Consider the following 27,416-nt stretch of genomic DNA (forward strand, 5'->3'; position numbering starts at 1 on the left):
GTGTTTTCAACGCTTGATTGTAGCAGAGGGTTCTTGCAGATCCATTTGCCCCAGAGGATGTCCCCAAGACAGCCTTTACCTGGCATAGGGGTATGTTCGAGTTCGTACGGATGCATTTCGGTCTGTCAAACTCAGCAGCCAGTCTCCAGCGGTTAATGGACACCGTACTAGGAGATGCAAGTACAATTTCGCGATGGCGTACATGGATGATGTCGTAGTGTTTTCCAGAAATTTTCAGGAACACTTGGAACACCTGTCCAATCGTCCTTGCAAGGACGAAGCAGGCGGGGCTAACCATTAACCCCCGCAAGGTACAGCTGGCATCGCCTAGGATCAGCCTTCTCGGCTTCGTGGTGGACGGCGGCACCATCAGTCCTAGCGATGACAAGCTAAGGGCAATCACGGAGTTTCCGGTTCCCGGAACGTGAAAAGCCTTGCACCGTTTTCTAGCATGGTTGGTTGTTACCGGCAATTCCATTCCTAATTGTGCTCAGTAGCGCAGCCGCTTAACCAGTTGTTGCGCAAAGACACACGCTGGCATTGGGGAGAACAGCAGGAGCAACCCTTCCGGGCTCTATCTCATGCAATCGCTAATACGGCCAGGCTATATTTGCCCGACCTAGATAAACCGTTTGTTGTGCATACAGATGCTAGCGATTATGGTGTTGGCGCAGTTCTCTTGCAGGAGCATGACGCTATTCTCTGTCCAGTGGCTTTTGCAAGTCGCACGCTGAATCCGGCGGAACGGAACTATTCCGTCACGGAAAAGGAGTGACTGGCGATCATCTTCGCTCTCAGGAAGTTTGATATCTACCTGGATGGCAGCACTTTCATCGTCCAGACTGACCACCAGGCACTCTCATGGCTACAGCGGCTCCACAATCCAGCTGGATGCCTCGCCAGGTGGGCCCTGAAGCTACAAGGCTACTTCTTCAACGTGGAGTACAGGCGGGGCTCCACGAACGTTGTAGCGGACGCACTATCCCGTGCGCCTCTACCAGAGGGCGGAGAGGAAGGTACCGAGGATGCCTTCTCAACTCCTGGCAGCAGCACAAGTGGCTCGGGACGGATCCTCGTCCTGGGGCACGGTCGTGAGCAGACAGCAAGCTCCTAGATGTTCAGAGAGTGGACGGCCTTTGTCAGCTGGTGTCTCAATGGTTAGCTGAGCAGGTCTCGGCAGGCACCGGAACGTCTGACGGACGGCACGACTCCGATCTGCTGGGCGAGGATGGCATCCTGTTCAGGTACATACCCCAGGCGGATGACAACGACGGTAATCCCCATTCAGAGTCGTGGCACCACGGAAGCCGCGTAAGTCTTTCATACGTTACTTTCATGACTCGGCCTTGGCAGGTTACAGCAGTGGCAGGAAAACTGATGAAAAGTTATGTCGTGTTGCGACATGGCCAGGAATGAGGCAGGACGTAACTAAGTATGTTCGTACTTGTCCGATATGCCAGCGAGCAAAACCTCGTGGTGGTTTACCCCCTGGGCGCTTACAGCCGGTTGAGAGCAATAGGCTCTGGCAGATAGTTGCTTGTGATGTGGTGGGACCTTTTCCTCGTAGTCCTAGAGGTAGCCAATACCTGTTTGTGGTTACTGATCATTTCACAAAGTCGGTTGAGCTGTTTCCTCTCAGGACGCTGACTTCCCAAAAGAGTATGGGAACGACTACTAGACACCTTTTGCCGGTTCGGGTTTCCCGCTCAGCTGATCACTGACAACGCAACCTACTTTACAAGTAATGTGTTCTCGGATTCTTGCGCTGTCTTAGGCATTCAGCGCAAGAAGACTTCCCCGTATCACCCTCAGGGTAATATTACCGAACGTGTTAAATCGGAACTGAAGATGATGTTGGTGCTTTTACTAGTCAGCACCACCGTGATTGGATCTTCGCCTGATGAGCTGGCGTTCGCTACAGGGACGACGGTCAACAGATCTACAGGCATCACCCCGGCGTTCCTGAACTGGGGACGAGAGGTCTTTTCCAGTGGAGAATGCTGTGGGCCTCCGGGATGGCAGTACCCAGCCTCCTTATTCAAGGTACGCTGAGGACCTCCAGAGCCGACTGGACGTCGCATCTCTGACGGCTCGGGAGAACTTGGACGTCGCAAGGTTGGACCCAGGCTCGCCAGTACAACAGTGGACGACGGAATCTCACCTACAGCGTCAGTGACCTTGGCCATCGACGGACTCATCCGCTTAGTGATGCGTCACGTGGCTTTGCATCTTCGCTCGCAGATAGGTGGGACGCCCCTTCGACTTAAGGGCGTGCTCCTCTGGTCTCACTTACAGGGCTTCGTCGCTGCGACAACCGGCGAGGAAACTGGGCCAGTACACATCTCGGATCTGAAAGCTTACCACCTTCGAGGACTCCGACGGAGAGGAGACCGATCATCAGCCGTCTCCTGCCGAGGACCTGGACCAGGATTCCGCTTCCGGACCAGCTTCCAGTCGCTACAGTTTGCGTCCCCGCAGCGGCGCACGTACTGACCGATTCCTAGTCGCTAAATCCTAGTACTCTTGTATAGTTGGTCTTTCTTTGTGTGATTTCTGTTTCGCAGTCTTCAAGCTATAATCTTCTGGGGGAGAGCCTTTTCAGGTTCTCATGGTTTGAAATTGCTTTCTCACCGGATTCCCCTTTTCTTCCCTGGCAGACTACGATGCCTCTCCGTACGAGACAACGCGGAGCCCGGGACTTCATTTTACCTAAGGTCGCCCGGGATCAAGCGGACCACCGGCACGATCTCGTTCTCGGCGGCTCTCGCCACCTGGACGGTGGTGGCGGAAGACCGCCCTGTTGGATGGTGGCTCACTCCAGATGGTCGTCGCAGCCACGACCCTCCGGGTGAAGATCCCTGCTTCGGTACCTATGCCTTTTTTGGGACTGACGTTGTCCGACCGTCACCCCCACGATCCACCGATTCCCCTGTCCGAGGAGGAACAAAGACTGCTGTGCCCTATGTGCAACGTCTCAGAATTACACAGGGCATCTCTTTGCCGACGTCTGCTACACAGGACCAGGTCGACGCCGCCGTACCGCCGGAGACGTACCAGCAGCGTTAGCCACCCTGCGACGCCTTCGCCCCGAACTGCTGCAGGAGGCTCCTCAGGGGCAGACCCTCCGGAAGACGTCATAATTCACATGCTGGATGAATTTTGAACTATTATTCAACGTTGTTGTTGGTAAACTTTACATTTTGCAACTTTGTTCGTGATAGTTACCACAAGGGGGGGAGTGTGGGGAAAAGAGGATGCAGAAGTTGGGAGGTTGGAGGACGACGAAAGAGGTCCTACAGCTCGCTAACCTTTTCAGTGACTTCATCTTTCATCAATATTTTAGTTGGTTACACTACTTGCGCTTGAATGGTACTTCCGTAGATCGGGTAATGTTACAGCGTTATGCTAGTCGTAACAGTTTCACGAGAATCGGCATCTAATCGCCCTAATATCATAGTACAATTGCTACATACGTTCCTCTTTACCGCGAGCTAATTCATGCTCAGAGATGGCCTCTTCATCGTTTGCTCTAGTGTCTCCTGACACAGCTGCAAGAAACATACAAAAAAATGGTTACTTAATTTTCCGTCAGAGCACGCCCTCATCCTCTGTGCACCAGAAACGAAAAAACACGCTAGCGCCACCGTCAGTAAAACGCTTGATCCTTTCGCCATGGTAGCTGAACATGAAATGTTTCCTTCTGTACTGAGCTGCGCACACTAGAACAATGCCGTGCCATGTAGGAATGCGTACCTCTACGTGTATCATTCACTGTTTGCTCAGCCGTGTCATTAAGCAGAGGTACACGAGACAGCATGCGGAAGCGCCATGGGGCTCACTGTTTTCCTCCTAAAGAAACTGTAAAGCGAAATATAACGACAATGTTTCAAGATTTTATCATGTACCACCATGTGTGATCAAACACCAAGGTCATCACCTCTCAGTTCTTCATACTTTTCGCACCAATTATTTTTTAACGCTTCTAGAAACTGAAAGCTCCCGGCGTTCGCCGAGCCAAAGTTGGAGTGGGCCCCGCATTGGCGGGCAGATATGAAGTGACGTTGAAGTGTCCCGTAAAGTATTTTTAACATGTTACTAATAGACCTCTCCTTGTTTACAAGAAGAGGTCTACAAGAGATTTGCAACTCTTGCGATGAAGCATTTTTTTTCTTTCCGCGGTGGACTGGGAACGCGAATAAAGACACGAAAGTTACATAAAAACGTGACCTCATTTGTGTGTAGCACGAAAGGTCAATCCTCACTTTGCGACGCCGGATGCGATCTCGTGAACGGCGGCGAAAATAGACACTGACTTCTGGCGTTGGCAGACAAGAGAGGTCTAGTAAAAAAAAAACTGCCATGCCGCATTTTTTTCCACGACATGGCGAAAGCTGCCGAGAACGATATACTGGCGGACCAATAAGGTGACTAAGAAAGGGCACGCCCCCTCATTTTCGTCTCCTTTCGACGACGGAATGCCACCGTGGAGGGAACGTGAAAATCTTGCGCACTGATGGGAACACGGAAATCTACTTTTGCCGCCCTTTAATGACCTCGTGCGTCGTGAAGTCAGAATTGACCCTAATACAAAGAAGCTATCTGTGACATTAGTGAAGGAATGCGGCTTTGTGAAACAGCAGCTCCGCTCCAGCTGTTTCGCTTTCGCTGTCGACCAACGTCACCAAGGTACCGTTGAAGTCGGCCCCAGACGCACACTAGCCCCTCTCCCGCAGCCGTTCTGCTGTCCTCTCCTCAATGTGTCCACGTGTGTACGCCTCTCATAGCCACAGTTGCTCGGCGATGCTAGCACGGAATTAATTGGGCGATTCCATCTCAACTCAGGCAGGGTGGTCCGGACACAATCAGCGATTTCCTTTCAAAACACATGTTGTGGAGCAACACGCACACACACAGGGGCACAAATATTTCGGCTCTATGTGTTGTCGTCCGGCTGAAAAAAAAATCCGAAAGATATTGACTCGGCAGCGGAGCTTTCTGACGAAGCGAGTATAATACTTTATTCCTCGCCAGCGACGGTCCAAAACTGTTGATTTTTTCTGCAATACGTCAGGTACTATGGCTTTCAGCGTGCGCAAAGACCTCAGGTCAATTGTATTTCGATCTCTAATAAAAACTCGCCAAGTTGCAACAAAATTTTACTCGTATTTCCTTTTGCACTGTAGTTCTATACACGCCATCGAGATACATGAGGCACCGGCATGTCGGTCAAAGGGGTGCTCATTAAATAGATGTCCAATTTGCACGTCTGTACCTTGTCCCCTTTCGGCAAGGCGGTATAGAGTACAGCTGTACTCCGAAAAACGAAATCTCCGATCCCCTTTATATAAGTCCGTAGCTAGCCCAGGTTATGACCTACATGCATACAGTGGTCTACCCACACGCCACACGAGGAGGAAAGGGTCCCTACCTGTCAGCACGTCGGGTGACCTCATTTTTGATAAGATACCAGAGATTCCCGCAGTCACTGCGCGTGTTTGTTCCGTGGGTAAGCTTGTAACCATTTTCCTCCCTTGTGTGGCGTGTCAATGTAACCTCCTTTCTTCGCAGCTTTGCGCTCCAACTACCCGTCAAAAAAAAGGTAGAGCCAAGGGCTCATTTCCACGGATTTTCGGCGAATTTATTTCGGCAATTGCCGTTGCATTACGAGTGGGATTATGTACTATACTGAGTAAAATGACCACGGGGAACCCATTTCCGCAAAGAAAACGTTAGGCGGCCTTAGGTACTTTCGGAGTTAAATTCAAGAAATTAACTTTCCGTCAATTGAAATGAAATAAAAATTTTACCAACATGTGGCAAAAGCTATTGGCAGGAAAATCTCTTGACCGCATGTCTCTCCAGGGGCCTACATTTTTACTATGCATTTCTATCAAGGGTGGTGGACCATCCTGTATATACACGGTATTCTGTATTCCGTCTCTCTCTTCCTTCGACCTCAAAGAAATATGCCTTTTCTCTCTGTGCTCAATCTTGTGCCTTATTTATGTTTCTCCCGTCAGTCCCAACGAAATGTTACTTGTCCTGTGTGTCTCGTCTTCTGTCTTGCGTCTCCATTTTCCCGCAGTATAAAAGAAATATTCTTTTGATGTTGTGTCGCGGCTTTCTTTCCCCTCAGTCTCGAGGAAGCGATACTTTCACATGTGTACTCGCGTTTTGTGTTGAGTCTGTTTTGTTTTTTTTTCCGCTCAGCCTCAAGGAAGTTTTGCCATGCCCCGTGTACATCGTGTTCTGTGTTTCATTTCTCCGCTCCAGCGGACCCTACGAAATATCACGTTGTCCTGGGTATATCGTATTCTCTCTTGTGTCTGACAGTAAGCAATTCAGTCTCGCAATGCTGCACACTACAAGCAGAACTTCGCCGCATAAGAGCCACAGAAGTAACCGTCATGCAGAACGATGTCGTTGAATTTCCTAATCTGTCGATAATGGATGACCGACACATTGTTGTGACAATTTCCCGGAGATATTTTTCATAAAAAGGCGCTCGTCCGGCTCTCGAACACTTCGGCGCAGCTGTGGTTGGCGCAGCTCAGATGTTGGGTTATGTGGTGAAGGCGCACCTCTTCTTCGTCTTTTGTTTTCTTTTCTTTTTTTTAGATTACCGTTGCAAAGGAGAATGCAACGGGTTGCTTTCTGCTGGCATGTAGTATGCAAACATATCACCACAATGTTTTTAAATATCATTTCAGTGCGAGGTACTGCTAGGTGGCTGTGAAACCCAAGAACGGTGTGTTAGTGTCATTGTCTCCGGTGGTCGACATCTGGTGTGGCGATCCGAGGTACGGTTAATGATAACCAGCAACCAAAAAGCAGAAATCAGCCTGGCAATAAAAATAATGTTCCCTGCTCCAACGAACATTTTGGGCACTGGTGTTTTACTATAACTTGTGGCGGCCGGTGGGCAATGACGAGTATGGACACGTGCCTGGAGCACCCGCTCCTCAGTTCCATCGGCGTGGCCAAGGAGATAGGCCACCGTCATCGTCTCTCCATGGCATATTATCGTCGCCTGTCGGGACTCATGTAGGGGAACACCATCGCCCATTTGGTGACCCGAACGTGACTCTGCTCTATTATCATCCCAGATTTGGCAACCTTCCAGCAAGTCCAGCACCGTCGGCACGCTGCCGCGCAGCGTGGAAACAGTCTTCCATTTCGTGTTCGACGCTATAATGCACCGCTATCGTAGCTCTGTGATACGGCAAGCGATCGAGCCTGATGCTCCTCTGATCATTCCACAATTTAGTCTCTTTTCTTGTCCATGACGATGAGCATGTCCAAAACTCTCGCGCGCGGTATATCACAATGGGTTTACATCGTCGGAAACTATGCATGGGAAAACGTCTACGAGTAACCCCCATAGAAATAGGGGTTCACGCTGTGTTGCGATTGGGTTTCATGCATTCAGTGCAAATGCAGTCCAATGTGCAAAATCGTGAATTAAAGTCTACATATTATTCATCATATCAGAAACTGTGCAGTCAGAACGCTGTGCAGTGGGAAAGAGCCTTTATTTTTTCCGCTTCCAAGACAGGTCATCAGTTGATTTGGTTCATCCACACGCCATTGATGTGGCTAGCATTGCAGCTTTAACTAATGCGGCTATGGTGCGCAGAACCGAAATAAAATGGTTAAAGAAAACTTGGAAAGCCATGGCTGCAAGTAATACTAAGCAAGGCATTCTGAGAAAAGAAAGCTGTACTCTTCCCAGCACAGTCAAAATCGTTAATAAATACTCTCCCTCATACTCTGCACCTGCTACCACCTCTTACTAATTAGAATGTTGGTATTTCTACAGTGCAGGTGCACGCAATATTAAAGCTGAGTGAATCGATAGCTTTTTCCTTTCTGCTTCAACCGCAGTTTACGTCTCTCCTACATAGGGCGTTACATGGGGCACACTTGAAGTTGTCCCCATAGACAAATAAAAACTCGCTCGTGCAACAGGATATACATAATCAGCTTAGTAGGTTGGGGGCGGATTATGACTGGATGGAAATTGAAAGTGTGCTGGCTGATTGGCATTGATGGGTGATGGCCTTTCTTCGGTAGAGAAATTCAATATATTAACACAATATTAATTTTCATCAACTGAGCCTGTGTACCAATAACCGGGTAAGTCGACTTACCTATTGTAGCAAACTAAGTCAGACGCGTAGAGAAGGGAAGGAGGAGGAGAGGAGGAAGAGAAAGCTAAATTCTGGACAGTGGGAACAGTCCCCCCATACGCTAAAAAAGTGTAGACGAATAACCACACGCTAGTGTTTGGCGCAGTGGGCAGGATCACGAGTGATAGAATGTGTGGAGAGGACTTCTTCCTTGGTAGTTACCAAGTGGACGGGAACGAAGGTGTTTCTCTACAGTTCCCCCGAAACCGTCCAATTCATTTTGGACAATACGAAGTCGTCTATGAAGAGGTACGATCAGGTAGATGACAGAAAGGCAAACCGGTTCGTTGGCACGGACCTAGGGCAGCAGCTGTCATATCTCCCAGTTTGACCCCCCCCCCCCCCCAAGTCCGACTATCGCGGTCAGCCTTGATCGCAACGGCGACAGGCTGAACACTTACTCATCTCTGAGCCACAACCGCACCTTGAGGTGGTTAAAACCTGACGTTGTCGACAGGACTGGTTCCAGCCAACATCAGCCCAACACTGGGCGGTGTTGCAAAGTGCATGTTGGACCAATGTCCGGGCACCGCAATCCGTCGATGACCTCCTAGTCTGCTTCAAGGAATTATGTAATGACAGAATACCCCCCCCCCCCCCCCTGTGTTTTCCAGTCCCCAGCAACTACAACCGGCCGTGCAATGATCCGCGTCCGCGAGCACGGGAAAAGACAATGTCGGTTGGAAAGCCAAAGATTCCCGGAAGAAGCCGAGGACTGCCTGGAATATCCAAGATCGTGGAAAGCCCAATACACTGAGACATTCGGTGGACGGGGAAGGCGATAATAAAATGTGTCACTACTGGTATGCTATTGCTTCACTTTTTTTTAATTTCAGCTCCACACGCAGTATTATAGCTGTATGACTCGCTCCTTTCATTGTGTGCGCAAGGGGGCCCTGTATGGAGTCTTGTAACATTGTAATGAATTTGAGAAACTGCAATGCACATCTTGGAGTGCTGAGAACTGAATGCATTTTTTCTTTTGTTAGTACTGTTTTTCTTTTTTCTGTTCTTAGCATGAACTTTTACAGTTATAATGATACTTCATTTATTTCCTTTCAGGCAAGAATTTCGCTGTCGTTACCCTAATTACACTCTGTAAGGACTTAGGGCAAACAAATTTCATAAATGAATGAGTAGTGGTGTACAGGTTCGGTCAAAAACGTGCGAGCAGTGTCAAATGGGAATGGAAACCGGAAATTGGCACTTTCACTCAGGGGTGGATGGCTGACATTGGCCTCGAATGTGCATGGAAAGCAGCCTGATCGCAAGTGGTAACAGCCACTGGCACCCCTCTGATCAAGTGGACGTCCCTGTTTCGCAGGATGTCGCTCCGCCGAGGGTTGACGCCGCTCGTGCGTTTCCCAAACTTGTCTCAGCCGGTACACCATTTTTATACCAAGATAGGTGTTGCTATTTTGACTGTGGGGTGTAAGCTGTACAGTACACCATCTTTGCACCTGGATAGGTGTTCTGCTTTTGGCTGTAAGGTGTAAATTGCTAAATACACCCCTTCAACACCTAAATGGGCGTAAATATTCTTAGTGTGCATGTAGCGAGCTAGGTCGGACGCCTAGAGGAAGAAGAGGTAGAGGTAGAGAAAGCTGCGTTCTGGACAGGGGGAACAGTCCCCCATACGCTATATAGTGTAGACAAATAGTGTAGTGTAGTGTAATAAGTTGCTCGAATGTCACGTGTATGTTGTAATAAGGAATATCTCGTAATAATGATAACAATACTAATAGCTTACTTTGCCATGATGCCCAAAAATAAAAAAAGCGCAGTATCGCGCAGTATATCTGGAATGGTCAGGAAGGAGACAATCCAGAGAGAAGTGTGTATGCATGCATGTGAAATGACATTCCTTCACGACACAGTAAAAATGTTCTACCCCTATCTATTATAAATGCAAGTCCAAAATGCAAACATAATGGCGCTCTGATTAGAAGAATACAGTTGAGCGCATCAACATATGGCTTCTAGCACCCGTGAGTGAGGTTTTCATGTAGGTCTTGATGTAGTGCGCGTCCGCGTAACCATGAGTGAAGTTGGTATCCCCGCACTTGTTTCCTGTGTCTATTTGCTCGAAGTCAAAGAGCACCATAGCCCCCTTGAAAGCCGTATAACTTCTGAGCGTTGCACATCTGAAGAATAGAAAAAGAGAGAAAGTGAGAGACAGGATGAGAGAGACTGGATGACGAAGTGAAAACCATCCAAGGTTTGTTATGAAGGGTTTAATCGCCCCTTTTGACAGGTATTCCTGGATTATCAGTGAATCCAACCATGACCGTGAGCGTAGCACCACCTAGCGGTGTCGTGTGTACATTTCTCAAATTCATTGGATTACACGCACCCTATATCATTTTTACGTTAGTGGGTAACACACCACACGCTTGGGGGCGCTACTGTCAAGCACTGTTGGTTTTGATCATCGATGAAGGTAGCCCGTCTAATACGAGTATGGACCGTACGGTAACTTAACTACAAGGAAATCCACATTAAGGGTATGAATGCAGATCACAATTAGGAGTGACACGGACAGACAGACAGTGAGACAGACGAGTAAGCCTCAGACGCCCAGAAATTAACTATTTCAAAGACTCAGGGAAAAGAGGTGCTACCGCTAGGAATCCGACCTGGATCTTCTGATCTAAGGTCAGATATTCTAACCGCTACACTGCTACGCGTTTCCCTTCAGCTATGTACAGGGGGGACTAGAGATCATGATGATGATTAGAGTTTTAGTCGGGCATCGACAACACACGACGACTACAGATCAGAAGAACCAGGTTGGATTCCTAGCATCCGCATCTCTTTTACCTGACTTGTTTGAATTTGCAGTTGTATGTCATCCACAGCGCAAGTCATAAATATGTATAGCTCATTATTAATAGCAGGGTGTCGAACAGTGAACCACTATATTTTTTGTAGTCTTCAAACTCAACCGGAACTAAAACAATACAACATCCAACTGTAGCGCTTCTACTGCACCGTATATGCTGTAACCAAAGCAGCACATCATCTTGCCAAACATTGTCCCAATGTGTTGCGCCGCTTGGAAAATGTTATTCATGCGTGGATTTACGTGCGGGCGTCATACACGACGCCGGTAATCGCGTGATTATGCGCTTTGGTGTCTGTGTTTGTCTTAGTTTGTTGCTATCTCGATTTGATCTTGTGGTGATCTGGGTACCACGGAAAGTAGGTACTGTATTAAGGGAATACATACTGGTAGACAACGAGAATTTGGCCGAGGCAGACCACACTTGGGACGACACAAACATGCATACAGTAGGACATACATACTGGTACATACATAGGATACATAGGACATACATTTTTACATACTGGTAGGATTTTCTTACTGCTTGCGTTGAACAACGCGCGTGCTTGCTTGCGGTGTTTATCACCTCATCAGGCGAATCTTAATGAGTCGATGCTTGATCTCAAACGCTGTTTGCATAATGTGTTCTTGAGAAAGATTGCATCCTGCTCCGTTCACTCCAGCGTATTACCGCGCGAATGTTGTTAAGTTAGGTGATTTCACGCAGAGTAATTCAGGGTGGACCGGCAAACCAGGTTGGACCGGGCCTCAGTATATATTGCAACGAAAATATCTAAGAGGTCGACCGGACCACCCTGCCTGACTCAGCGAGCAATCTCCCAGTACACTACACGAACAATGCGTGAAAGTTGTTGCCAATCTATAACGCAAGACAAGCAGCAGGAAAACATTGACAAAGGTGAGTAAAAGACAGACATGATACTAAAAGACAGACAACTGTGCTTGACTACTCCTGCTGCCGGTTGCAGTGTAGATAACCAGCAAGTTTTTATCTTCCAAAAAATGGTTCTCAATGGCACAAAAATCATTTTCAGTGTTCCAGTAGGGTACTTGGGTATTTAATAGGATGGAAAGTCAAGTACAATTCGAGGTACGCCATTTTGGGATATGGCAAAGGTAAGCAAAAAAAGAAATACCCAGATATGTTTGAAAACAGGCAAAAAGCCAGGAGACGTGTTCACAGCAAATACGGTACGTTGGCTTACGTAACAAAAATACAAAGATGTTTCGACGCCTATACGGGGCGTCCTCATGAGCTTGGATGCACACGAGAAATGCACACTACTATGGGAAACCCTTTTAAGCCTTTGTAGCAATCGGGCAAAGGTCACTTGGGGGTGTGGGTGTGGAATCTCCTGACTCCTCCCCCATGTTGGTTCATGGGTGAAGGTCTTCGCGTTGTGGAAGTCGAAAGAATGACCAGTCTCTAACACGTGTTCCACGAGTTCTGAGCCTCGGTTTCGATCCGGTGGCTTAGAAAAATGTGATCATCTACCTCTACTACTGATTATTTCAAGCACTGTTCATCACTGTTTGGCACAACTATTGCTGAAGTGCGCTGTCAAGGTGACTAAGACTAAGCAAAATGTAATTGCATTAATTATGGCATTCGCATTCAAAAGAACCAGGTTCTTTCTCCTTATAATTGCACTCTCACAGAGCGGTCAAGGATTGTTTAGTGCTCACATTTTGTCGGCCATGACTAAGCTACAAACGAAGGACATCTCAGTTGATCAGGTTTGATTCTCAACGCCATGTATCTTCGAGAAACATCACTCTGCAGGAATCAATGGAGAGGCAGGAGGAGCGAACATATTGTAATTTAATCTGACGGTAGATAATTGATTGATTAAATAGTGCGGACGTACCTCATCTTGTATGTCACGTTGGTGTCAACATGTCTACGGTATCCTCGCGACGCGAACTAAGGGTTACATGGACGACATAATTGGTCACGCTGTTGCTTTCCATGCCCATCAGTCGCTTTGGTGCATTTCTGAAACATGAGACGATGTACGAACCTTTGAAGAGCAATGTTGACATGTGTGTTGGTAATTCCTACAAACTCTGCTGAGGAGATGAGATAATCGAAGAGTCAAAAGCGACAAGGATCGCGAACGCTGGCATCCAATATTCGAGCATATGGAAGTTAGATCCTGCAAAACCACGACGGGCGCAGGTTACGTGAAAGCTAGCGAGAGCTCTGCTACGCAAATCGACGCTCATATAATGAGTACCACTCAATAGATAAATATGTTCCACTGAAGAGCACTCGGAGAATGATTAATGGAGGGAGGCACGCGGTGTCGTACATAGTCTCCCTGGGATGCGACCCAGCGTAGCACTCAGTTTTGAGCGATGCCTGAGCTGAAACGGAGACGAGAAATATACTTAGACGTGCAGACATCACTCGCTTCATAGTGTCCGTTCTTCGATTGATTACAAAGCGACAAATGGCGAATTCGGGTCGTTATTTTATGGCAACACGCCCCAGCGCTCGCGAATTGCTACATTGGTGCCGAGATGGATCACGTGACCCCTGTCACCAGAACATGAATGTCAGAAATCTAGCGGTTTAGGAGCTTGGATCACGATATGAGCACCGCGTCCGCTAGCCTTTGGATTTCGTCGCCCTCGCCACCCTCGCACTGCGGATGTGACTGCACCGGATATCGTTGAGCAACTGCGTGCGCGTACGTATCGAAACCAGCCGTATTAAGTGCTACCTTGAAAATTGCCGCGCTCGGAAAGCGCCACGCCGACAAGCCTGGCTTTGACCAAGCGAACATGACTGCTCAGGACCTGGCAAAAAAAGTTGCCACCTAATAACCACCTGAATTCGCGACAAACATATAGCACTCTGAACATATTTTGTATGACGGCCCATTATGGCCAGCTTGTCCAGTCAGGCAGGTTTTCTAGCCACGTCATAATGTAACCACGTTGCTCATTTGAAGTGGTGCGATATTTTCCAGGGATTTCTGAGGCAATCTCCGTGGTAATTTCTCAAGTACATGCACCCATACGTATCACTTATGCTGCCATCCAGTGAAAGAGCGACTATATACTATCATGTCCTGCAACCCACGCCCTAGGCGCGACAATGAATATACTGACGAATCTTAGCCATGCTTAAAGGATGTGTCTAAAATCCTGTCCTGTTTCTCCCACCAACACATTGATATGAGGAACAATCAAGACCGATAAGCAAATAGCTTTGCATCCACTCTAATGTTTTACCAAATGTGCGCAGTTACGGTAATGTGCACAATAACTATGCGTTAAAAGAGTGCAAAGGGGCAGCTGGATCTCAAGATGTGCATCATTGTGCACATTTACAAGCCATGGACAGAGTTGTCCAGATTTTTCAGATATCCGACAAAAAAAAGAACGACAGGGAGGTGGATATGGGATCCTTTCGGATCCCCCTCGAAACTCATCATATCCCTCTCGTCTTCTTATCAGATATCTAAAATTATCCGGAAAACTCTACGCATGGCTTCTTAGATGTACAGATGATCTGGAGAGAGAAAGCTGGTCAATAGATATTGAAGGTACCTGTCATATATTTTAAACGTAGCCAGCAATGTGCGTATCGAATGACTCCGAACACCGAAGCACTTTACGGGTACATAGAAAGTCGTATGAAATGATGCAGAAGAAGAACGAGAATACATATCCGCAGGAACGATCAATGGAGAAAAACGATGGGAAATGGTAATATAAAAACCAAGCGTCAGGAATAACCGAAGAAAACATGCGCTTATAGATGCTCGATAACAAACAACCAATAGCAACCAACGTTCACCACTTGGGTTACTTGGTATTGGTCGAAACTGTTCATCCTAGCAGGGTCACAAGGCATGTCACGTGTAACTTAGGTAACTTTTCCACCATATTCTCGTTTGAAGTTTCAGTTTTATACGCGTGTGGCGTTGCAGCTTCAGCGAAGATTAATTCAACGATTTTTTTAAGGACTATCCGTGCGATAAGGGGTATTCGCTTTGAATTGGCGGTCGCTTTCCTTAATACATAACTGAATAATAATATATAAAGGACGGAACGCACAGATTAACGTTCTAATCTGCCACGTTTATTTCCAAGTTTCATTCTGCTATATTTAGCAGTTTCAGAGACATGAGGGTCCAATGTAAGAAAATGTCAAATATGAAAACTGTAGACTGACCCCTTAACTTTGCCGATTTAACAACAAAAAATAATATAACTGCTCAAAATTTTGAGGTAATTTGATGGCCAGTGAACTGCATACGATTAGGGCATGATTGAAATTTTTCGAAAGACCTTGTCTGACTCCACGTGAAGTTACCTCGACAACTATTTCTCGTTTCCTCGTTAACATTATCACTACTGACAGTCGGATTGTTGCACAGAAAGCAGCATAAGCTTCGTGTAGGAATTTTTGTGGGCATTGGGCCCTGCGTTATGGCAACCGATTCCATGAGTCCGCGGAAGGTGAACCATACGCACGCTTACATTTTCCTCTCCATAGTTCGCCAACTGCTTACTCTACACTTCTCATGGCGAATGATATCGATGTCTTGCTGACTCAAGTGAGCGGAGAGGCTTTTGTAAAATGTCCTGAAAGCCGGTACAGCTGAAAGAGAGCAATATCCGAGTTCGGAGGAGGGATGCTGGACGGTCCTGGCAAACTCCAACGACTGAACCTGCATGCAAAACACAAGTCCAATGCAATCTACGTCAGTCACTCTTTCTCATAAGGGCAAGCATCCTAGTGAAGCCCAAGGCATATATCTCAGGGTGTCCCAGAAAATTCGAACAGGTCTTGATCACATTTATGTATAACTTTTTAATAAAAAGTCACTTGAAATATAGCATATGCTGAAGGGGCGCCATCGAATGTCCTAATTGACTTTAAATGATTAACTATCTAATTATAAGGCTACGAAGTTGTCCCAATGAGGATATCCGGTCCCTTGGGTCAACTGCTACCGTAGTCGTTTCAGGACGAAGATCCGTTGGATAGATCATCCACAAAGAATTCGTGAAGAAACATTATTTTCTATTTTTTGTTCGAGAGACGCGTCTTCCCTTCACTCACGATGTTGAGAGGGTGAAGGAGCACAGAGGCTGCCTCAGAGACCTGTCGCGGATGTGTACACCACTCTGTGTTGTCACTATCAGATTCTGTTCATGTTACAGTCTCAGTTGCATACTTTGTAGCTGAAGCTTGTGAAGTGGTATGCCAAGGATACCAGTTCCTATACGGCCGGTCACGATGCCGGTCTGTCCCTCCTGTTTTATTTCCAACTTTTAACAAACCTCCACAAAATCCTATCTTTATCCGGGACTCGCCGCACGGGACGCTACGAAGTTAATAATCACCGTGCCGTATATAAAAGAGTCTGGCCATTGAGAGGAGTCACAAAAAGAGGCTCGACCTGTCGATCACAGTTTCGCTCCACTGAATGGTTTGCTTGTTATCAAGGGGACCGCCATGACACCTCACTGCCACCAAAACGGCGACGAAAATACAGTGAAGCGGGGATTTCGTGACAAAATTTTATTTGCGGAGCAACTGATTTTCCGCTGAAATGTACTTGCTCATGTACGTTCTTGAAATCAGTTTCAACTGATGCTCACCCATCGATATATAACCGAAACTAATACGTTTGTCGCTGGTGTTAGGCAGAGTAACACGGCGATCGCGGTGATCTCAACGAAATCATAACAAAAAAAAAAAAAAAAGGCACTGTGCTGTACAATCTTATATTCAATTGCTGGATTTCATGGATATAATCATTCTTGCCTTTTACGTTCCAATTATTCTTGTAGATTTGTTTCAAAATCGTACCGACGACAGAATGTGCCCCCAGCAGGTGGTTCTGCTGGCAGCCGTACAACGACGGAAGCAGACGACAATTCCGTTCCCCACGCACTCTAGGTGGAGATCATCAGATCTGCACCAAAATCCACTAGTTTTGCAGATAGCGAGAGGTATCCACTTGCCACCCAAAATGGCGCTGCCCATGTTGAATAGGGCGAACAAATAGTGGGGATAGGTGATTGATAGCGCCCCATATTCCGAGACTATATTGGTCAGAAAGCTGAAAAAGTGGGTGGAGCTTCAGGTATAGGCATGACCCATTAATGGCCAGACTCCCTTTGAATATACGGCTCTGAGTAATCATAACCGCGTGTAGCGCACCGATATATTCCAAACTGGCTCGCGGCGGAAGAATGGCTTATCTGTAGCACATTAATGATCAGCAGGCACCACGTGGATGAAAAAAAATGCGGCTAAATGCACAATGTTTCACAGCTGCACTTTTCACGTCACCTCCTCAACGGTGCAGAAAATGCTGCACGGGCGTCGCAGCAGGTGCAGCGCTTCCTGAACTCGCCCTAGATGCATTCTTCCAATATAATATTCGAACGTACTGAAAAGACGTCCGTCAGGTCGAGTTGGGACGGAGCCCCAGTCGGAGGCAATCTATTATGTCGTAACACGATTTCAAAACATCTGCAGTATTCGTGTCGTAGTTACTTACGAAAGTTACTTGTTTTTCCAGATTGTCTAGGTGCGTCCATAGTGATGGTCCGGTAAGACGACACTCTGGCTCGAATAGAGCAGACTCTGTCTGAGTTGTTCTGATGAGAAGGGCGTCTAAGTCGACTTCCCTGCAGATAACTGTAATTAATGCGCATAAGTACCCAATAATGTGCTGGTGGAAGTTGGAATGGGAATGGGCTGGGAATGAAATTGGTAAAGCCACGGTGGCTGTTAGTGTCTTCTTGCGGGCGTCAAGCGGCGTTGTTCAACTTTACAATGATAGGAGAAGCTGTGCGATCACGGTTGGTTTAATGCCAAAACGGTCAAAAACTTACAGATCACCCAGGGACTAACAACAAGAACATAGCACATAACGTAGACAACCCTTTCTTTGAGAAAATCACTGCAGGGCGACCCGCCGTCACATACACAGCAGTGGAGCGGGTTCAAGGGGTAGTGAAGCACACGTCCCTCCCTTGCTTTTTTGCCCGAGAAACAAGTGTGCTCAAGCACGAAACACGATCAGACGAGACCACGAGCAGGGGCTTTAAGCAGCACACCCGTCGCAAACGCCCTCGACTTCCAAGAAGTGGATGATTTAGGTTGGGATCATGATGTTACGGGCTTGACTAGGAAGGGGGGGGGGGGGGGGGGAGGGACTTAGCGACGATCGCGTGGCTACTGGGCGCAGACAGCTCCTACCTCACAACATGCTTGTACGTCATCATCGCTGAGTTTGAACAGAGATCGTCGACCCTTAACTTGAATATGACGATTAACTGTGCCTCACTAAAGGAGTTACTGTCACTGAAGCATTGAATCGTTCCTCAAACCGGGTCTATGTCACCTGCAGTCACAGAAATGGATGAGGAGGGCCCCGCACGCCATTGCCGATAGGTTTGTCCTCAATAAGAACTTAGCGTTATGCTGCATAGTATTCCTATGCTGTTACTTTACTTCAAAACGAAACAAAGAATTTATTAATTTATTTCACTTAGCTTGAAGATAGAAACCAAGAACACAAGAGCAATATATAGGGTGCACCCTTACCCATCTGTACGTTGTACAGTTATTTTCATTAAGGGGTGACTTAACGCCGGATGGTCCCGTCGACCCATTTTCCCCATTCCAGTATACATTGAAGCCTACTGCTAAGGAAATATATTGCCGAATAAAATGGCTGAAAATATCGTAGAGGAGGTGGTGTTACTCTACATGAGTCCTCACCGGCGATGATGGAATGTCTCAGCTGGCAGATGGTCGTGGCCTCACGCTAGGACGGCGCCGGTACAAGTGCCGTGCTAGCGCCGTAGCGCGTGGCACCAGAGGCACATCTTCGCCATCACACACGGGCCGCGGTGTAGAGCTAGCGGTTGAGGTCCGCGTCGATACATGAAGAGGAGGAAGACAGGCGACACGTGCAAAAGGGACGGCTGTTCTTGCGTCTTGTGCTGAGTGGGCAGAAGTGGCGGGATCAACGGTCGGACAAGAGCTGGCCGGAGGGTTCCAGGGGCGGGCCGAAGCAGAGAGCAGAGTAGGTAGGCCGAAGTGATAAGAGAGTGGAGCGACAGAACCGCGACCTGTTCGTGAGCGGTGAGCTCGTACTGTCGCCAAGGGGATTGCTAGGGAGGACCATCGCGAAGCACGGGGAGACCGGGAGTAGAAACTCGGTGGCCTCTGTGCGGGTCCCCGGTGGAACGTTGGTCTCGGTGCCTCTTGAGCGCCGTTGGATGGACTGCCAGCACCCTGTATCGAAGCCTGGTGGGGAAGGCAAGGCGGGCAGGGTTCTTGGGACTGGCATGACGATGAGGATGGGGCCATGCACCGCCAGCGGCGTACCGCGACCGGTATGGGAGCGTGTTGCTCATGAAGGTGCCGCTGGTGAAAGCCCGAGGAGTGCCATCGCGAAGCATGTGGCGACGTGACGCAGAGTGGCGACCAGGCGATGGAGACCATGGCAGAGGTGAGCTGAGTAGATGAGCGAGCTGGGTAGAACCGTGGTGTTGCGCGGCCGGGCGTTGCGATGAGTCGAGCCGCGGTGGATTGACGTCGTCACCTAGCAGTTCCTCGGTAGAACGATGCACCGTACCTTCGGAGATGGCTTCGGAGGTGGGCTTGCAGAAATTTGGGATGGTACTGGAGCCGAACTACGCCGAACATGGTGTTCATAGTTCGGGTCACCAAATGTATAGGAGGTGGTGTTCCTCCACCTCAGTCCTGACCGGCGATGATGGAATGTCCCAGCGGGCAGACGATCGTGGCCTCACGCTAGGACGGTGCCGCTAACTGCCGTGCCAGCGCCGTAGCGCATGGCAGCAGAGGCACGTCTTCGTCATCACACACGGGCCGCCACAATATCTGACAATTGTTAAATTTTTTTTTATAATCTCCAAGAATGACCGTTTCGCGCACAGCAATTCCTCAATTTTCAGGACTGGTACCTTCGTAACCATTAAGGCTACGCTATGGAAGTTTTTCGCCACTCTTATTGCCTACGTGCTGCCGTACTGTTTGTTCTGCGGGTTTGCAGGTGACTAGATAAAATATCGCCTATCGACTAGATCGCCTCATTTACAAAAATAACACTGTTTCGACTCTTCCGTTTTCTGTAAAACCAGAAGGTAAACATGAGTGGTATCGGTTTCCCAGTGTTTAAAAATATTTTCCATTCGCGTAAAACATCCGGGAACGTGGGTATGAAACCCTTACCGTGAAGTACAGGATCCTCCGACGACCTATTTGGCCAATTTTCTCTCTGGATAATTCTTTACCTATTTAACGTAAGTGCAGCCTGTATGGCCGCGAGCGTCTCGGCGACAACAAGTTGGTGCGACGTGATTCGGAGCATGACGGAGCGGACAAATCAGAGTCCGTCCATATTTCAAGTGCTTTGCTGTGGCACATTTTCCCAAGGGAGATTGTATCATGCCAAGGATAACAGGAACGCGATGTTATGTTCCTGGAGCTCACCGGCGAAGGGACAATGACACAAAACGAAAATGGGAGGCCGCAATCACAGCAGGTACCCTACTATGCCTGAAGTGTTCCGCAAATGTGATCCTCACATTTCGATGATGAGGCTTATCTGAAGACTGACATTATGCAAGCTCTACTTGCAGCTACTTGCCTCGTGCTTACTATCACGACAGGTCATGGAATTCCATTCTGCACTTACGGTGCAACAAAACCGCCAATTTTTTCTCCTCTGTCAAATGAGGCTACTTTGCGATTTTTCTCTAGGCACCAGCAAACCCTAGAACCAAGACCTACAACAAAGAGTACAGCAGCATATAGGCAGTAAGACTAAAGACAAAACAGCTTAGCTTTAATGGTTACGAAGATAAGATGCCTGAACAACACGAAGAAGCAGGGTGCTCGAAATGGTCATTCTGGAAGAATATTTAAGAAAAACAAAACAAATATAGGCATTTTCAGCTATCTCCTTCGCCAGCGTACTTCCAGTGCGCTCAGCTTCAATATATATTGTAACAAAAATAGTAATAGGCTTAGTCAGGAGCATGATCGCCCACTCTGTTCCGTCGAGCACTTTGACAGAATGTTCGTGGAACAAAGTATACGTCTCGCATCATTGTACTAGCAACACAATAGATGGATTGATTGTGTGTAATAACTGTCCCCCATTCCCATTAGCTGACAATAAATGAATCCAGTGCTTATTCCGGTACGATTTTCGGTACCTATTTCACTTACGTAACAATGCGTCGCAGGTCTTCTTTGATGTCGTCACCAATTGTGGGAGTGTTGGTATAAAAATAAGGTGTCACACCGATAATGTGGAGACCCCTTGTATTCATCTGGTTTTGTTTTCACGGAGTGCCTGTGAAATGTCAGATAGGTCAGATGTTAGATAGATAGTTTTTTTTTTTTTTCAAATGCAAACGCGGCACCGGGCAAACGTTTCCGGAATTTTGACACCTCGAGACGAAAACAAACATCCTCTCTTTGACGGCTGCGTCCCTGGCCATGAGAATTCAATCGAATGATCCCACAGACTATATAATGCGGGTCTTATGATTGCCTTTCTAGAGAGACACCCGCACACTTTGTCCTGAAGTTGGAGCACGACACGTAAACTATCCCCCTTTGTGCGTGCTGTTCGCCCGTTAACGTCCATACCCGTGAGATATCTAGTTTTCTTCACATTTTCATTCCAAGTTCAGAAGTAATCACGTCAGTGTCCACGTGTGATGCGAAGGGCGTCCTATAAGGATGTATTTGCTATTTGTTCGTACATATTAACTTCCTTACTCAACATAGAAAAAAAATGACGTATATATACAGGGTGGCCACGGATTGATGAATTAGGAACTCACTATTCGAATTAAAATCACACGGGTCAACATGTCAAAAGCAGAGACATGCGCTCCCGAATATTAGTGAATTTTAGTATAGGTAGTTTGATCTGTTGGTGCATCTGCATGGCATGGGCACAGCTTTGTGCATTGCGGAGAACCACCACGGTATTTCAAACGTACGCAATCACGACAGCGTACGTTTCCGGAACTTGCTCCATCCAAATACATTACCTCCTATAAAGGCACAAAACAAACCTCGGCGCAATTGGATCATTTACGTCTCGCAACGTGTCAGCTGCCAGCCCACATATAAGGATGGGCTGCGCGACGTGTTCCTCAATCGGTGTAAAACTCTCTGGCTTTCTCCCGACACGATCGTTGCGGAGCAATGGGCTCGAACGAACACCCTTGGCCCAGCTTTCAAATTCATTAGTTCCCCGTGTTTGCTCTCTGTGCTCTGCTATCGTGCGTTTTTTTGGTGACCAAGAGAGGCAACACCTTGCGTCAGCTAATTTGCGAATTCGATTATTCGAACTTAATATGACACACGAATGCAGAGAGTCTCTAGGACTATTTCAACTAGTGCCATAATTTGTAGAAGTGAAAACGATTTTTACGAATTTAACAACGCCCTCTCGTGGAACACCCTGTACAAGCCTCGTAGAATAATAGCACACAGGGACTGAACTGGCAAATCAAGCTCTTGTATACTCTGTTGTTCAACCTCGCCCTTCCGTCGGACCGGTTGTCGAGATAATGATCATTCTGCTTTGAACTCGTTCTCTCCCTGTCCTTTACCTCAAGCGGTTTCTCTGCCTTCGGTATGCGGTATATCAGTCTCCATGGGATTTTCTGGCGTTAGACGGTCACCACCTCAATCTCCACGGGCAAGAGTTCTTTCATCACACTAACTGCATCAAGCGTTTCTTCTCTTCCGCCGTTTGCTCACCCTGGAGCCCCACGATACGTTTCATCTGAACCTCCAAGATTTTCCTCCAATTGACCTTCTTTCGCCGGGCACCCCACCTCAAGCCCAACATGCCAAAACCCCCGTCACATACACAGCCCCGTTGAGCCCTGTTGTGCCACTTGCAGGCCCGAGCAAGTCGGATTCTAGCCATCATCTTCTGTCTGTGGTAGTGCCTACGTCTCCACATGCCACCCAGTGCGCTCCATGGACCTTAAGTGTGACTCTACCTGCAACGCGTCTTCAGATGGTAATTACGTTCTTGTGCAGCCCTCAACTTCTTCGCCTCCAGTGCCCCACTGTGTCGTGAATGTCCTCGTTTGGATACTGTGCAATCCACTGTAAGTGTCATCCCTGCCTCCAGTTCGCCAGTTAGCCCGGCGTCCAACGCCAACCTTCCGAAGCCTACGTCCCCTTCGTCTTCGGGAGGGGCCACTTTCAAGAAACCAGGATTCCGCACTTCACGGTACAACACACGAAGCTCAAGTTCACGTTGACTCATCTCGGACAACCCAAAATCCCCTTCTTTCCTGAAGGCTCGTAAATTGTTAGATACGAAAGCAAGGTTTGTTTCCCACTTGTATTTTTATACCGATTGCATTAGACAAAACGTTGTTCCTAAAGGTTTGTTGCTCAGTGCATGTTCCTCATTTAAATTTCAATCTCCCCGTAATTCCAAAGTTGGTTCCAATATCTTGACCCATGCTTCCATAAGCCTCATCAGAATTTCACAGAATGAATCCTCACATGTCATTAAGGACACAGACAATCAACTTCGACAACTTAGCCGTGTACTATCGCCGGAAGAGCTGGATTCGCTGCGCTCTTTTTGTGTCCGTAAACTTTCCGTCCTGCAACGCACTAAGTCCAAGAAGGCGAAACGCGACGGCATTCAACTCACTCCGATTGAAGATATTGATATTTGCGATGCTTTGACACCTCATACATATCCCAGTTCAGCCACAAACAACGTGGTATTCAATCTTGCTAACGTACCATTAAACAAAGCAGAAGTAAATGTGTTGTCCAAAGGTCTCACCTTTGTGCCCACCCCTCCCAGCACTGACAATTTCGAAATCCTAAATGACCTTCTAAGCTTAGGTCGTAGAATTAGGTCGTAGGCAGTGAACATAGAGATAACACCATTTAAGAAACCCTCAAACTGGATGTTATGTCTATGAAAGAAGACCGGCTAGATGTTTAACAAACATCAACTTAGCTTTTAATGGAGATGAACACACAATACAACCGTGTCCGCGGCGAACAAGAAGATAATCACGCGAGCCACGCGCGTGCACCGTGGCCGGTCGTTTTGTTTTCTTTTAAACAACAACGTAACATAACATGCCCCCCCTTTTTTTTTAGTTTGGGTAACGCGGGGGTGGTTTGACGATTCGTCCATAGCGTGTAACAACTGTGGCGGGTGCAGTCTCAGAACTTGGTCGTTCGGTAGCAGGATCCAGCGCTGGCACTGGCGATGCAGAAGCAGGACTAGTAGCTGTACCAGGTGCCGATGCCGCATTATCATCATGCTGTTGCTGATCCTGAGGATAGCCATAGCCATAGTCTTCTGCTGACGATTGTTTCGTGCTGTCCTCTAACGGGTATGTCCGGCCATATGCGGGTTTCAGGTGAAATCTGTTGCGCCTATACACAGTTCCACTTTCTGTACGAACTGTGTAAGTCCTCTTCTGAGGTCCCACTTGTGTAACGATAGCGGGTACCCACTTATCCTGGTGCTTGACCCAGACATTCTGGTTGATCCGCAGTGGTTGGAGACTTCTGGTTTTCTTGTCACCATGAACGTGTTGCCTTTCTTGACGACGCTTAAGCTGCCGGTAGGCATTGGTGCAACGGAACCGGGGCTTCAGCTGCTGCGGAAGAGTGGGAACTAACGTTCTGATCCTTCTTCCCATTAGTAGCTCCGCAGGGGACTTTAAGCCTTCCGAAGGCGTGTTTCTGTAGTCCATAAGTACAAGAAAGAGGTCGGTACCGCTTCAGATGCCTTGAGCAGTGAGTGTTTGAGAGTTTGTACCGATCGCTCAGCCATGCCATTCGACCTTGGTTATATGGCGCTGTAGGGTTGTGAACTATGTCCCAAGTTGACAGAAATCCCTTAAATTCTTGAGTCGAAAGGCGGGCCGTTGTCGCAAACGATCTCGTCGGGCAAACCGAACCGTGCGCAGACTGCTTTTACAGCGTTGATTACAGCTGGCGCTGCTGTTGAATTCATTGATTGCAGCTCGACAAATTTGCTAAAATAGTCAACAATGAGAAGGTAAGTGGCACCCTTCAGGTAGAACAGGTCCAGCCCAATCCTTTGCCAAGGGCGTGTTGGAATGGTGCGATCTTCGAGAGGTTCCCTCTGATTATTCCTCTGGTACCGTTGGCAAGTCTGACACCGACCAATAAGGGTTTCGTGTCTTGATTCATACTGGGCCAGTAAATTGCTTCTCTGGGCTTTGGTTTTGCAAGCGACAATGCCGCGATGTGCAACATGTAGCTTTTCAAGGGCGTTGCCTTGTTCTGATTCGGGCAAGACCAATCTTTGACCTCGGCAGACGAAACCATCAACTAAGTGCAGCTCATCACGACAGTGGAAGTATGGTCTTGCTTGGGCATGCACATTATGAGTATGATCTGGCCATCCTTTACAAATGTAGGATGCGACAACCTGTAGGGTCGGGTCGTTGGATGTAGCAGTTCGAATCGCTTCCGGCCTTGGGGTTGAGGCTGTCACAAGGGTGCATACTTGGATACAGTCTTCGTGATCAGCTATTTCAACTGTTGTTGTCTGTGGTGCGCGAGACAGTGCGTCTGCTACTACAAGCTGCTTGCCCGGCACATAAATGAGTTCGATGTCGTACGCTTGTAGCCGCAATAGAAGACGTTGGAGCCTTGGGGATATCTTGTCGAAAGATTTGCGCTGTAAGCCAACCAAAGGCTTATGATCGCCCCTGCACTGTTACGTGCCTCCGAAATATGTAGTAGTGGAAACGCTCACAAGCAAATACAACTGCCAGGAGCTCTTCTCAATTTGAGCGTAGCATTGTTGAGGTGCTGTCAGTGTTGCTGATGCATAGGCTACGGGCTGTTGCTCCTGCAGCAAAACACTACAGAGTCCGTAGGAGCTAGCATCTGTTGAGATGACTACAGGCTTTTCGTTGTCGAAGAACTGCAGAACTGGCGCCGTTGTGAGCGGTTGTTTGAGACGGTTGAACTGCTTTGTGCTGCTTCAGTCCACTGCCACGAAACGTCTTTCTTGAGTAGTTCTCTCAAGTAGGCTGTTTCCTCCGAAAAGTGAGGGACGAACTTGCTGAGATAAGTTGCCATCCCAAGGAATCTGTGCAGTTCCTGTTTGTTTGTTGGGGCTGCCATAGCTGTGATAGCCTCAACTTTCTTCGGATCTATGGCAATGCCTTTCGTGGTTAGCATGTGGCCCAAGTAGGGATACTTGACAGTCCCACTTGTAGTTTGTCGCGGTTCAACTTCAGGTTGTTCTTCCGTGCGATAGTCAGCACCGTACGTAGCATTGCGATGTGCTCCTTTTTCGAGCGAGAAGCTACAAGTATATCGTCGAAATACGGCCTGATTTTGTCGTAGTCCGCAAAGATCATATCCATTGACCTTGAAAGAGTTCAGGGGCGATACTTAAAGCAAAGGGCAACCGTAGAAAACGGTATCGGCCCATGGAGTCGCGAACGTACATAGAAAAGAGCTGGGCTCATCAAGCTGAAGCTGCCAAAATGCTGACTTTGCGTCGAGACTGTAAATATCTTGCTTCCGCTCAGACGTGAAAACAGTTCATCCTGTGTTTGGAATGTGATAATGTTCCCTGTTTATGGCTTCGTTAAGCCGTCGTGGATCCAGGCAAATGCGCAGTGATCCATTCTTCTTGGTCACAATCACTATGGGATGCACCCAGTCTGTAGGTTCATTGACCTTGGTGATAATACCGTTCGCTTCCATCCGAGCGAGCTCTTCCTACACTTTTGACTCAATCGCAGCAGGTACCTTGCGAGGAGCGACAATGCTAGCTTGGCATCTGACCGAAGGTTATCTTATTGACACCTGGCAATCTGCCAACTCCTTCAAATACGTCGGGAAAATCCAGCAGGACGTCTTCGTAGGAAGAGTATTCCCTCGATGCTGAGGACAAGGCTCCATCATTGTCCAGCTGCATGACACGGCAAACTAGGTTAAGTTGAGCGCATGCAGTTGCACCCAAGATCGGCTTTGCGTGATGTCGACGATGAGGAATTTGATGTCTCTGGCGCATCCGTTCACAGAGCAAGTGAGAAGACATTCGTTCTCAACACGGAGATTCTCTCCTGTGTATGTGGAAACTGATAGAGATGTTGGCTTAAGTTGGAGCTGATGAATCCATTGATGAATCAGTGACTTGGGGAGGATGTTGACGTCTGATCCGGTATCGAGCTTGAAGGTCACGGGATGTCCGCAGACCAAAACTGTTTCATGCCAATTGGAACTGATGTCCACACTATCACAGTTAATGTACTTAAATCCAGCAGACCATCGTAGTTGCTTGTCTCGAGTGTTCGTATTT

At 47.8% G+C, this 27,416-nt stretch overlaps 1 long non-coding RNA gene across 1 annotated transcript; it reads right to left on the reverse strand.

The window, feature by feature from the left end:
• Window positions 1-15,698: 15,698 nt before the first annotated feature.
• On the reverse strand, window positions 15,699-21,351 carry LOC135376903 (uncharacterized). Its single transcript, XR_010417900.1, has 3 exons — window positions 21,278-21,351; window positions 17,565-17,694; window positions 15,699-15,719 (listed from the first exon to the last, which is right to left on the reverse strand). It is a non-coding gene; the product is annotated as an uncharacterized LOC135376903 (long non-coding RNA).
• Window positions 21,352-27,416: the final 6,065 nt, after the last annotated feature.

Source organism: Ornithodoros turicata, chromosome 1 (genome assembly GCF_037126465.1).
Source record: "Ornithodoros turicata isolate Travis chromosome 1, ASM3712646v1, whole genome shotgun sequence".
Classification (NCBI taxonomy): Eukaryota; Metazoa; Arthropoda; class Arachnida; order Ixodida; family Argasidae; genus Ornithodoros; species Ornithodoros turicata.